The sequence below is a fragment of the Canis lupus genome, chromosome 1 (assembly GCF_011100685.1).
Source record: "Canis lupus familiaris isolate Mischka breed German Shepherd chromosome 1, alternate assembly UU_Cfam_GSD_1.0, whole genome shotgun sequence".
NCBI classification, from domain to species: Eukaryota; Metazoa; Chordata; class Mammalia; order Carnivora; family Canidae; genus Canis; species Canis lupus.
This window is the reverse complement of record NC_049222.1, coordinates 964,299-976,367: the sequence shown is the minus strand read 5'-3', so window position 1 is coordinate 976,367 and position 12,069 is coordinate 964,299. Positions and strand designations below refer to the sequence as shown.

Sequence of the window (12,069 nt, the reverse complement as noted above, 5' to 3'; positions counted from 1 at the left end):
GATTATCCAGGGTCTTAGATGAGTCCCGCAGAAGCACCACCAACCTTCTCTCCCGTGTCACAGCGCCCACAGCCTCAACCCGACCTCCTGGTTGGGTCGGACCTCCTGGGTGCCTCCCCTGATGCCCAGCCACAAGGTCAACCCAGACCTCACAGAGCTCGCCTGACGCCACAGCCGGTGCATACACACAGAGGGGAGGCTGACTCTCCTGGGCTGGCCCGCAGCGTGATGAATGACACCCTGATAGAAATCATCATTTCTATGATCGTCATACAAATGGGTGCTTCTATTCTTTTTTTAAACGCTACTCGGGACTCATTAAATTGATTTCACAACCAGCTGATGGGTTGCAACCTGCTGTTTGCAAACATCCACCTGGTCTCAGTGGACCTCACGCAGGGTCCTCCTTGTTCTACCCAGGGCGGCCCTCCTCAGCAGGTGACTGGACCCCGCTGGCCCAGCTGGCCCAGGTGACGCGGGCACTCTCACAGGCCTCCCTCCACAGCCCTGTGCCGGCGCCTGGTGCCAAGGCGGCATGTCTTCCTTCGCCAGAGCGCCTTGGGGTCCAGAGGCTGGGGCACCAGGTGGGGTCACAACAGACATGAAGTACACAGAGTCTGAGGCCCCGAGTTACCATCATTGGGAAAATGTTCTTTATATGTTTTTACCACATTTTCCAAATTGTGTCCAACAGATAACATTAGGTGTAGAACCAGAAAGAGCATCAACATTGGGATGAAAACAAAAGAAAAATAACACCCCCCCTCCCGCTGCGTGGTTGGCGGGGGATCAGCATTCAGTGGGAGGGGGGCCTGGCTGGTGGGAGCCACTGAGGGGCCATGGGGGACTATGGAGGATGAGAGCGCAGGAAGCCAGCTGGCCCTGGCTGATGCCTGGCCACCCTCACAAGGCATGTGGGGTCGCTGCAGGAGAGCGCTCTGCACCACGGTGGGCTCCGCGTCCCATGCTGCAGCCCAGGCACCTTCGTGGATGCTCCACCTGTGCTGAGTCAGGCCGGGGGGAGAGTACCGTGTGCCCTGAGCTAGGTCAGCATCAGTGCAAGGCCCAGGGGATGCAGGACAAGAGCTGGGAGCGGGAAGCCTCAGGCTCCCCCTCATGTCTCTGTCAGCTCCAGGCACCCAGAGGGAGGAGGATGGTGCTCGGCCTGGCAGGGTTTGGCCCACGGTGGAGCACATGGAAGCCAGCTCCGAACGTAGGGCCATGGGACAGAGACAGCTGAGCCAGGACGCAGATCACACCACCGACAAGGACAAGCCCACCTGGATTTGCTTCAGTAAAATGAAGAGCCTTTGGTCCTCAGAGGCCCTGTTCAGAGAGTAAAGAGGCTCAGAGCCACGACAGTGGTCATGTAGCCGAGCCCACAGCCCGGGAGAGGCAAAGAAGTCTGTGAGGTGGCAAGAACATGCTGATGGGAGGACCCAAGGGGTCATGGTGCCCACGAGGCTGAGCAGACTCTACTCAGCATGAGAGATGCCCTGGGACACCTCCGTCAGGGACGCATTTGCTCGGGCTGCAGGCCACCCCCCCACCCCCCACCCCTGCCACAGGACTGACACCACCAAGCACCAGGGCACAGGGACATCTCGTCCAGGCCAGGGACAAGCTGTCTGACCTGCCACCGCCTCCACTTGTGCACGCCCAGCGGGGTCAGCCTATGACCCTCGGGACACAGACTCGTGTTGGTAAGGGTTGTATTTGTACAAAACACTGGACACACCCGGACATCCACTGATGGCAGCAGACAATAGGTGCCCCTGGTGTGTGGGGGCATGAGGGCGGTAAGCGGCCCCGCATACCCACACACATGGCTGGACCTGCTCGCGGAGGCACAATCAGAATTCCAGGCCCAGGTGTGGAGGGGAGGCGGGACTTCCTGGGCCGACCACAGGACACACCGCCTCTGGGAAGGGCGTGAGGGTGGCCTCCGGGGTGCCTGGGCGTCCCATGTCTGGGCCTTGGGGGTCACAGCAGACAGGTATGGACACGCCCTCCCGCTGGGCTGCCTCTCACTCTTGCCAAACTCAAGGATCCCTGGGCCTCAGGACCAGCCCCCCACCCCCCACCCCAACCTGGATCCCATCTGCCACAGGCTCTGCTCCCACCTGGTGCCACCCCTGGGACACAAGCCCTGCGTGCCCAGGGATCCTCCTGTGCACCCCCGGCTGTGGGGAGGCCCCCCCTCGAGGCTGACTGGGGTGAGGGGCCCCGCTCTGTGAGCGCTGACGGCTCATTACTCCATTGCTCATCCTCTGCAGGTGCCAGACTCATCTGCCGCGGGCTGGCGCCATCCCCACCCTGTTTCTCCATTCTTCCCTCACATGGCCTCGCACTTCACTCAGCGTCCAGAGCCAGGTCTTGGGAGGCAGCCCCACCTGGGAGCTTCCCTCCCATGCAGGCCTGAGCTACTGTCACCTGTGGGGCATAAACATTGCTCAGGAGTCTGGTAGCTCCAAATGCTGATGGGGAGACACACCACGGGCTCCTGATAAGTAGCAGAGGTGGCATGCGGCGCCAAGACTTGGTGAGCATGGGACATACAGCTGCTTGCTACACCGTGTACCTTCTTCCGACTCGGAGCCAAGAAATGTCTTGAACCTGGAAAATCCAATCACAATCATCTCAAAACAAAAACAGAAAACAAAACAAAAAAACCCAAACACAAAAACAATGAATGCATCTTCAGTAAGTAGGGATTCTGGATTGGAGCGAGTACCTCACTGAGAGGTCTCCGACTTGATCCCCTGCACGGGTGACACAGACGCCCTGGGTGCCCCAGGCTGGTGGCCAGGCCCGCACCCCACTGCTCTGCAAGGGCTGAAGGGCCACCCGTCCACACAGTCATGCCAGCCTGTTCGTGGGATTTGCCGTAAGCCTTGCATTGAGTCTTCAGTGAAGCTTTGACCACGAGACACCAGGAAAGGGGAAGAAAGGCAGCCGCTTGCTCCGCTTGCTCTGACCTTCAGGGACCCAGATAGATTCCTAAATCCTGCAGAGGAAGCACGTGGCTGAGGAAGGACCACAACGCCGTCCTGGCGATTCACCCTGCAGAAGAAGTGCTCAGGGGGGACCAGGTTTGGAGGCCTCGAGGTCGTCTGGGTGGCAGCCAGATGACAACGAGATCCTGGAGCTGTCGGGGGAGCTGGGGCCCCTCCACTCCATCCTCAGTGACGGCCAGGTCAGGGAGCCTGCATGTCATCCGGGCTTTGTGATAGCTCCTAGGAGCCACAGTTCATTGAAACACTTCATGTTTTTTTTTTTTTTTTTTGGGGGGGGGCAGGGGTTGCAATTAAAGCTCCCATTGTCACATAATTAAGACTAATTAAGGGACATCTGGGTGGTTCAGCAGTTTAGTGCCTGCCTTCAGCCCAGGGTGGGATCCTGGAGTCCCGGGATCAAGTCCCACATTGGGCTCCCTATATGGAGGCTGCTTCTCCCTCTGCCTGTATCTCTGCCTCTCTCTGTGTTTCTCATGAATAAATAAATAAAATCTTTAAAAAAAAAAAAAAAAGACTAATTAGAACCAGACAGGGGAGGCTCTCATGTTCTGTCAACCTGAGTCCTGGGCTCTTGCCAGCTCAGCAGGGTGGGGCGAGACAGGCCGCCCCGTAGAAGGCAGCTTCCCAGACATCCGGCGGGGTACCCCGGCCCGACCGCCCTGGTCCATGAGGGCCCACAGGCGCCCGTCCTCTGGCCGCACATAGGAGCCTCCCACTGGAATGTGTTCCTGGCCCCGGGAAGGAGCCTGGAAGCAAGGCAGGACTTACTCACCCCTGCGTGACTCACCAGGCAGTGAAGCTTAATGCTGGAGAGCTGTGGTCTGCGTCGCAGAGACACCAACTCTCAGCTGCTCTGATTTCTCCCCAAATTAAAATCAGGAACAGTTTGAATGCATGAACGGCAATTTTGTGCCCCCCCCCCCCCCCAGGACTTGATTAGAACATTCTCAGGATTCTGGTCGGTGAATCAGCCCCGCCGTCCAGGGGATCTGACCACCGCGCTGGGCTCTCGGCTCTCCTCTCTGTGCAGACTGGTGCCATCTGCTTTTCCCTCCTGGCCATGCACTGTGACCCCTAACACATCTGAGGAGGGAGAGGGTCCTGGCCACACAATCCTGACTGCGGCCCTCCCGAGGGGCCGGGGCCTCTGTTGCATGTGCTCTGGGTGTAGGCAGGGTCTGCTGCCCTCCCCACTCCATGGTTGGGCCAAGGCCTCCTGACTGTCCCACAAACAGAGTGGATGTGTCTCCTGCCACCTGTGTGTGTCCAGGATTCCAGAGCGACTCAGGTCTCCCTAGCCGGAGGGAAGGGAACAGCCCCGCACACTGGGCCTGCTGTCCCCACGGTCCCTGAGCACAGATAGTGGAGGCCGCCGTGTCTGGAAAAGGCTTCGGAAATTTGAGTGTGAAGCCCCGAAGAAATGACTGTGGTTCGCTGGGTCCTACCACCCCCGCGGGGACAGCCGAGTGCAACGGAACGCCCCGAAGGAAGGGGTCACAGTGGGGCACACGTCTCCTCATCTCCTTCCTCCCAAGCCCCCCTGAAACAACACGGGGGACCTGAGGAACCCAGGAAACAGGAAGAGCCTCGGGAACCGGCAGGTAAGAGGGGTGGACTGCGCAGGAGAGAATGCAAACCCCAGCATGTGCGGCACCGTGAGGCCGGCGAGGGGAGAGCCCACCGGGCAGGGGGTCCTGGGAGCACACAGGTGCAGCTGGAAAGGGACGGTGACACTGCACCTCCTGGTCTCGCTCACGTCTGCCCAGAGGACCACGGCCACACCTCTGGACCCAGCCGGCTTCTCTTGACGCCTGAGACCTGCTTCTTCAGTGTTGAGAAATTTCAGGAGCTAGTTGCAGTCACCTGAAATTGTCCACATGAGAGAGTTTACGCCATGGAAATTGGACATGTAAGTCGCAGTTGCCCCCCAGAGAGCGAACTGCTAGACATTCCCATGCTGCCACACCAGGTACGTGAGGAGGTTTGCCAGAGAAAATCCAGGGGCAGGGGGCCCTCGTGTCGTTTGGGAAGATAGAAAAAGGCATTTTGATACTAGAAAAAAGAGAGGCTATAGGTGAGAGGAGTTGTTCAGAGGGCAGAGCCCTTGGAAAGCAAAACATCAAGTGTACGATTAAACGAAACTGGAAATTTAAAACTGACACGGCACAAATAGAGACACAAAGGAAGAGCTGATAGCCAGATTCTATGTCCCGGGGAGCGATGCGCTGGCGATGGGGCAGGAGGAGATCCAGGGTCAGGGGAGCCGCTGGCACCAGGCCCAAGCCCGGAATCCAAGCTCTGGGAGCAGAAAACAGACCTCGGCTGTGAACACCGGCAACAGCACACTTTCTGTCCGTGGCCACACTGGGGTGCGGGCGGGAACACGGCAGGTGCTCCACCCGAGAAGGGAAGTGCCTCCAGCCTGGCCATACAGCCTTTGGGCCCTGAGTTTGGGCATCGGAAGGGCACTGGCATTCTGAGCAGCAACACAGAGCCCACTGATCAGAGTCTTTCTGGTGTCAGGACAGCAGTTCCCTGCAAATGGTCAATCAGCCACAAAAGGAAATAGATACTTTCAGAGCTGGACAAGGTGCCCACCGCACATGTGGCCCCAATGGTGGGTGCCTGGCTCAGCAGAGAGTCCTGGGTGCGGGTGTGCAGCGGCTTGACCCCCCATGATGTCCTCCGGTGGGTGTCCCTGGAGCACCCGAGACCTACCTGCAGGGCAGGTGCCAGAGTGCGGTGGCCAGATGGGGAGGCCGGGGATCCATGGCATCGGCTGAGCCCTAGGAAAATCAAGGTCGCTGTTAAACCAATAAAAAACCACTCTTCATACAAGAGGGGACAGGAACTCAGAATGTGTGAGTTAGGACGCGGCGGTGGCTCAGCCGTGGGAGCCGAAGTCCCGCACATCTGGGGCTTGGCCTGCCACCCTGGCTGCGCCCATGCTCACTGCTCCCAGCCCCTGCCAGCCCAGCACGCGTTCTGCCAGGACATCACACTCATCATGCGCCCTCATGTGCAGCCTGGTCAGCAGGAGCCCAGTCCTGAACAGAGCAGCCCTGGACACGGGCCCTCCCTAGACAAGCTGGAGCGGCGCAGATGGGCAGGCATGGAAGGCACCGTGGCCCCAGGGACGGCCGTCCTCTCAAGGGGCAAACCCCTGCCTCTGGGTCGCAGGGACCTGCTGTCCCAGATTCCGTTCCCCGCACGGTTTAAAAGTAAGGTTGGAGTTTCTCTTCTCCTGTCGAGAAGGGGACAGATGATGCTGAGGTGGCCACCTGGGGAGCCCACGGCACACACCCAGATGCACCGCCGCCACAGGGCCAGGGAAAGGGCCCTGGGAGAGCCACACCACCCCCAGAACTTCGCCCTCCATAGTCAGGAGCCACTAGGCAATGCCTAGACCTTAAACTCCCAAGTTGCAGGGCAACACATTTTTTTTTAACTTGGAGGTGGAATCAAAAGGAAGTTGAAAGAACTGCAGAGGGTCCTTGAGCAACAGGGTGTGGATGGAGCGGCCCACAATCTGTGCTGCTGCGGGGCGGTGGTGTGGCTACAAAAATACCCCAGCTCCTCAAACTATGCATCACTTTAATAAAAATAAAAACTGAAGACAATAAAGTGATAGATAAAAACAGTTTCACTGAAGTGAAGGAGCCTGATGGTGCAGGAGGAAGAGACACAAACGTGGATGCTCATGAGCCCCACATGCAGGCCGGGCCTCCCCTGCGAGGGGCCCCTCACCCTGTCTGCTGCCCGCCGAGCCCCTGGGAGGATGGGGGTGCCTTCAGCAGGCCACCCGGCACACACACCCCAGGTTCTGGAAGGAGCCTGGGCCACCCTGACCCCCCCTCCCCAGCCCTGAGCTGAGCTGCAGTGTGAGCTGTGGTGCATTGGAGAGCAGGCTGGAGGTGTTAACCCCTAAGTGGCCATGACTCCAGAGATGGGATCTGGCATGTGATCAAACTGAACTACAGACCTAATTTCTTCCATTTAAAATCATATGAAAGCAAATGTGATACTGTGTTTGGCTTGGAGGAGCCGTGCCTTTGGCAGCAGAGCCAAAGTCCTTGGTGTCATTTGAAATGGAGCGAATTCACCCTTGTTCCCACCTGCAGCCCGAGAGCACCCCATCCCCCCACGGGGCAAGAGCAAAGAGCACCCACACTTCTGCCCTGGCCAAAAGCTGCGTGGGCTGCAGAGGCCAAGCCCCCAAACGACTCTCTGGCCTGACACAGCCTTGGGCCTGCAGGCCAGGGTGCGAGATACTGGAAACCATGACTCAGAGGGGCCTCTGGCTCCTGGGCCCTGTTCCAGGTGCCGGCATGAGGCTGCCCTGCACAGAGCTTGGGGCCGCGGCTGCAAGCGCCGACACGTCTGCACAGGGCTGCACCGCAGCTGGGAGTGCCATGGGCACGCGGCTGACCAAGCACGGGGCAGGGGCCCCGACTGAAGAATGGCCTGGAACACAGTGCCCGTGGCAGGCCCAGGGGTGTGGACAGAGAAGTGGGTTGGACAAGCCCACGGGGCCTGAGGCAGGCATGGAAGCAGGTGGTGGGCAACCCCTCACCTCAGGAGGTGCACTCACCTCCTGCTGCTGAGCTTGCTCCCAAACGGATCCGTACTCAGCATTGCCAATGCAGCTGTTCACATGGTGAGGGTGGGACTCTGGGGACCTGAACCCCTCCCGGGCGCCCACCCACGGCGAGGGGCAGGGGCCACGGCCAGGTGGGGCTCCCCGGGCGGCAGGAGGAGGGCACAAGAGGAGGAGCTCCCACCCCTCCACACACTGGACAGCTTTTCCCCAAACCCCAGTCAATTGGAAGGAAGAGAAATATCGGGGGTGGGGGGGGGTTGGAATATGGTCATAAATCTGGGAACTGTTTTTACTGCTGCTTCTATTTCAGAGTTTCAGTTTGGAAAAATACTTTTCTGTGCATTGCAGGCACCGCAGTGCTGACTGAGACTAGGGATAACGCAAAAAAAAAAACTATAAAAAAAAAAAAAAAAAAGAGGAATGTGGTTTTCAGACCCAGGAGAAGGGAGAAGAAATCCCAATAAATTACTACTTGTCTCAAGTCCCTTCGTCACATTTAAACTAAACCTTAACTCTGATTTCACTTATTCTCTGCCTCTGCACTGGCATCCTTGGGCCAGGAGCTCCCCAGCTGCCCCAGGGCATCCTGAGGGCGGAGGGACTGGGGAGTCGCACCTGGGATGCAGAGGAAGAGATGCAGGCGTCCCAGTGAGAGTCGCTGCCGGGACACAAAGCTTGTTGTTTGCATGTTAGATCCGCAGGGTTCCCGGGCTGACGCGGGAGGCTCTGCCGTCCGGCTGCGGTTTCCTCCCTGCCTGGCCGTGAAAACATGAAAGGCTATTTTTGCCACGCCATGGAAGTCTGTGCGTGCATGAGGGTGCCAACCCGGATAGGTGGGTTCTAATTCGCTCCAGCTGTGCCGGCTGGCCCCTCTCCGGGCCTCGATGTGGCAAATAAAGGAGCCGGGAAGCAGCTGTGAGCCATCCAGTCACATAAATGGAAATGAGAAGACGGCACAAGCTCCAGACCTGCAGTGCTGCTGCCTTACTCCAAAGCCGCACTCATGGCCCAGCGAGACAGCCGCCCAAACAGAGCCGCCTCCCAGGCCTTGGCCCAGGGACAGGAGGGAGGAAGGCCATTACTGCAGGCCCCAGGTATTCTGGTGAGCCGGAGGCCAGCTGCCGAGGATGCAGGCGCCAGCGACACCTCCAGCTGGCGGGGGCTCTTGGCAGCCGCATCCCCAGAACTGCATCCTGGTGGGTGAGGTGCATATCCGCTGAGGCTGGGGAGGGGGCTGCCCGTGGCCTGGCCTGGCTGCCAGCACCAGGTGATGGGCCCCTACCCCTGAGGCACCCCTGCCACTCCCCCACCCAAAACGGGCACCCAGGGCAAGGCTTGCTGAGGCCCAAGACCAGCCAGAGGGCAGAGGAGCGAGAGATGCAGGCTCCGGCCAGACTCCGAACATCCAGGTGAAGTGACAGTCAGGAGCTCCCCAGGGTGGGTGGCCTCGGGGGATGGGGATCCTGCCCACCCTGCCTCTCATGTCCACGTCCCCATGTCTCACAGCTCCGGCATCCCTGCAGGATGGCCGCGAGGCCTTGGCGCTTAGTGGTCGGGTCCACACATCTGGCCCAGTGCTCCCTGTCCATCCATTCGTCCATGTCTGCCTCACAATACTGGAGACTCTGAGGCCTGCATCCCCAAGAAATTATTTTCCTCCCCAGCTTTGGAGCAGAAAGCCTGGCACCCTCCTGAGTCATGCACACGGGCACACGGCACATACTCAGGTACACACACACGTGGCAGCCACAGGCAGTCGTGGCAGCCACAGGCAGTCAAGGCAGCGGAGCCAGCAGGCCTGTGTTGTCAGGCCAGGCACAGTAATTGCACAACGGCCACTTTGTGTGGCTCTGGAAGCCTGCACCCTCCTGACATGGGGGACACTGGCCTCTGGCAAGTGAGGGTGCCACCGACCCTGCTGTGGCCTTTCCGTCCTGGGGCAGCAGAGGCAGGGAGCATGTGCGGATTGGGGGCCTACCCTTGGCATGGTCCAACCTCAGTGGCCCTCAGACGCAGCTCAGGCCCTCATGGAGGCCCCTACTCCGGATGCAAACTCAGGCAAGGAGACCCCGAAACCCCACCCCAGGGGGCGGCTAGTAGGGGTCGAGGTAGCTGACGGGCATGTGACAGAGCCAGAGCATCAGGCTGCACACTGTGGGGTCCCCAGGGCATAGGACCTGCAGCAGCAGAGGGCTCAGGATGCACCCCTTCCCAGGGGAGGCTCTCCTGCCAGGGGTCTGGGGAGACATTTGGAAGGAGGTTTAGGAAGACCAGGCCCTGAGTCCCTCGGCCATGCCTGACTCTGTTCTGCCCCAGACGGTCCCCGGGTCTCCTGCTGTCTGGCCCACCACCCTCAGGTCCCATGAGCAGTGGGCCCTGCCTCAGACCTGGGGAGCAGCTGTGGAACCCCAGGCACAATGGAGGCCAACTCTGCCCCCATATGACTCTGCCCCATATGCCCGCAGCCTCTGCTCCCTGAAGCTTCCCCTCAAATTGCAGGGAATGCAGCCAATTAGAGATCTATTTGGGTTAATAGGATCCTATTCTAAAAATGCAAATGTATATGCCCTATTAAAAGGCCATCAGTCATTCACACATTAGTGTGAACGAGTCCGCAGGCTATCCTCCCCAGCCTTCACTAAGGCAGCTACTGGGCTGGTCTGAGCTCCTGGATGGGGTTGCACTGAGGACGCCAGGCCCAGCTCAAGGGTCTGGGCCTCCCCTGTTCCTGCCTCCAGCCTCTGGAGATGCCCTGCCTGTGTGGGCAAGACAAAGCCCGGCCCCAGTACAGGCCTGAGGCCTGAGTGGCAGTGAGGCTGAGAGCTGAGAAGCTTGCAGTCAGAGAACTTCCTGTTCCTTTGGGAACACATGCATCTCTCCAAATCCAAGCCGGCCCATCAGAGCAGCGCCTGCAACCCGGGGGGCTGCTGCAGAATCAGGAGGCGGTGGGCTCGGTGGGGGCGCCAGGGCTCAGGCCGTGACCTTGGGGCCATGGGGTGGACAGTGGGTCTCTGCTGGAGCTCCTGTCTGCCCGTGGCTCTCGTGCTCCCCCTGTCTGCACACGTGCTGTCCCACGAGCGAGCACGCAGCTGTTTCCATTGGGGTCTCAGGTGGGTCCCCCCAACCCCCGGGTGCTGACCTGTGCTGACCTGCCTTGGCTCTGAGTCCCCAGGCAGGAGTTGAGCCTCCATCCGTTCCTGTTCAGCCGCCCACCATATCATCCCCATGTGGTCCCCACGTGTGTGCTCCTCATGTCCTAGTCCGTGTCTACTCTGCTGCCGCTTATGGCACGTACATCCTTTGTCGTCTCCCAAGGAGCCTGGGGCAGCAGAGTCCAGACAAAAGCACAAGATGACCTTTCCCTGGATGAGGAGCATGGACAACGAGTCCACAGTTCCACCTTCCTGTCTGGGGACAGCAGTGGGGAGGGGGTGGCATGGTCCGGGGAGCCCTGGGGCTACGGAGCTGCTGTGTTAGAGCCTGGGACACTGCGGACACCCTTTCCCCACCAGGCTGCTCAAAGCTACAGACACTTACTCATGACCCTTGGGGAGGCCAGAGGTCAGAGACCAGGGGTCCTGGGCCCCACGCCCTCACTGCCCTGGGCTGTGGCTGTGCCGGCTCTGTTCCCACTGGCCTTCTGCTGGCCTCCCTCGAGTCTGTTTCTGGGGGTCTTCACCCCAGCTGTGAGTCAGAATCTTGGAGGCAGCCAGACCGGAGCTCCCAGGATGAGGAGGCTCAGTGTGAGTCGCAGGCACAGGACTGCTCCTGCAGTCCTGGTGCTGCCCACGTTGTTCCCTGCACCCCCCCTCCCCCGCCGCAGGGAGGTGCTATGGTGGCCTCGCACCCAGGGAAGGGCAGAGGCTTGGGAGGCCATGCTGTGCAAGATGGGTCCCCTGCAGCCCTGGCTCCCTGCGAGTGCTCAGCAGAGTACCCAGGCTGGTCCCTGCACCTAGGCCTGCCCTCCCCCTCCATAGGAGCACAGATGACGCACGTGGGCAGCACGTGGCTCCAGGGGAAGGACCTGTGCTGACAGGGAACCACACGCTTGCGAAGACGCAGTTCCAGTTCTGGACGAGTGATGCCCGCAGGGTACCCGGTGTCTCGGGGACCTGCTTCCCACTCTCAAGGGAGCGAACAGATCCAGACAGCTCACCTCCTGGCATGTTATCAGCTGCAGATCCAGGGTCCAAACCTAGCGCACGTCCACACCGTGCCTGTCGCATCCTGGGGCTCACGGTGCCTAGGAGCCAGGGCCCCTCACTTCACTCCCAAGCAGGCAGGATCCACATCCACCCAGCGGCCCTAGCCCCACCTCCCCAGGACCTCCTGGTCCACACAGCCTGCAGCTCAAAGCCCCTCATAGTTCAAGATACTTCCTCAAATTTCCCACAAGTTCTGTATTTTGGATAATGTTGGTTGCTTTCAAATAAGTGGCATCATCAGTAACAC

General features: G+C 59.7%; 1 long non-coding RNA gene across 1 annotated transcript; it reads right to left on the bottom strand.

Moving 5' to 3' along the window:
• Positions 1–694: 694 nt before the first annotated feature.
• LOC111090558 lies at positions 695–3,234 on the bottom strand. Its single transcript, XR_005352972.1, has 3 exons — positions 2,735–3,234; positions 2,434–2,616; positions 695–1,326 (listed from the first exon to the last, which is right to left on the bottom strand). It is a non-coding gene; the product is annotated as an uncharacterized LOC111090558 (long non-coding RNA).
• Between the last annotated feature and the right edge of the window lie 8,835 nt (positions 3,235–12,069).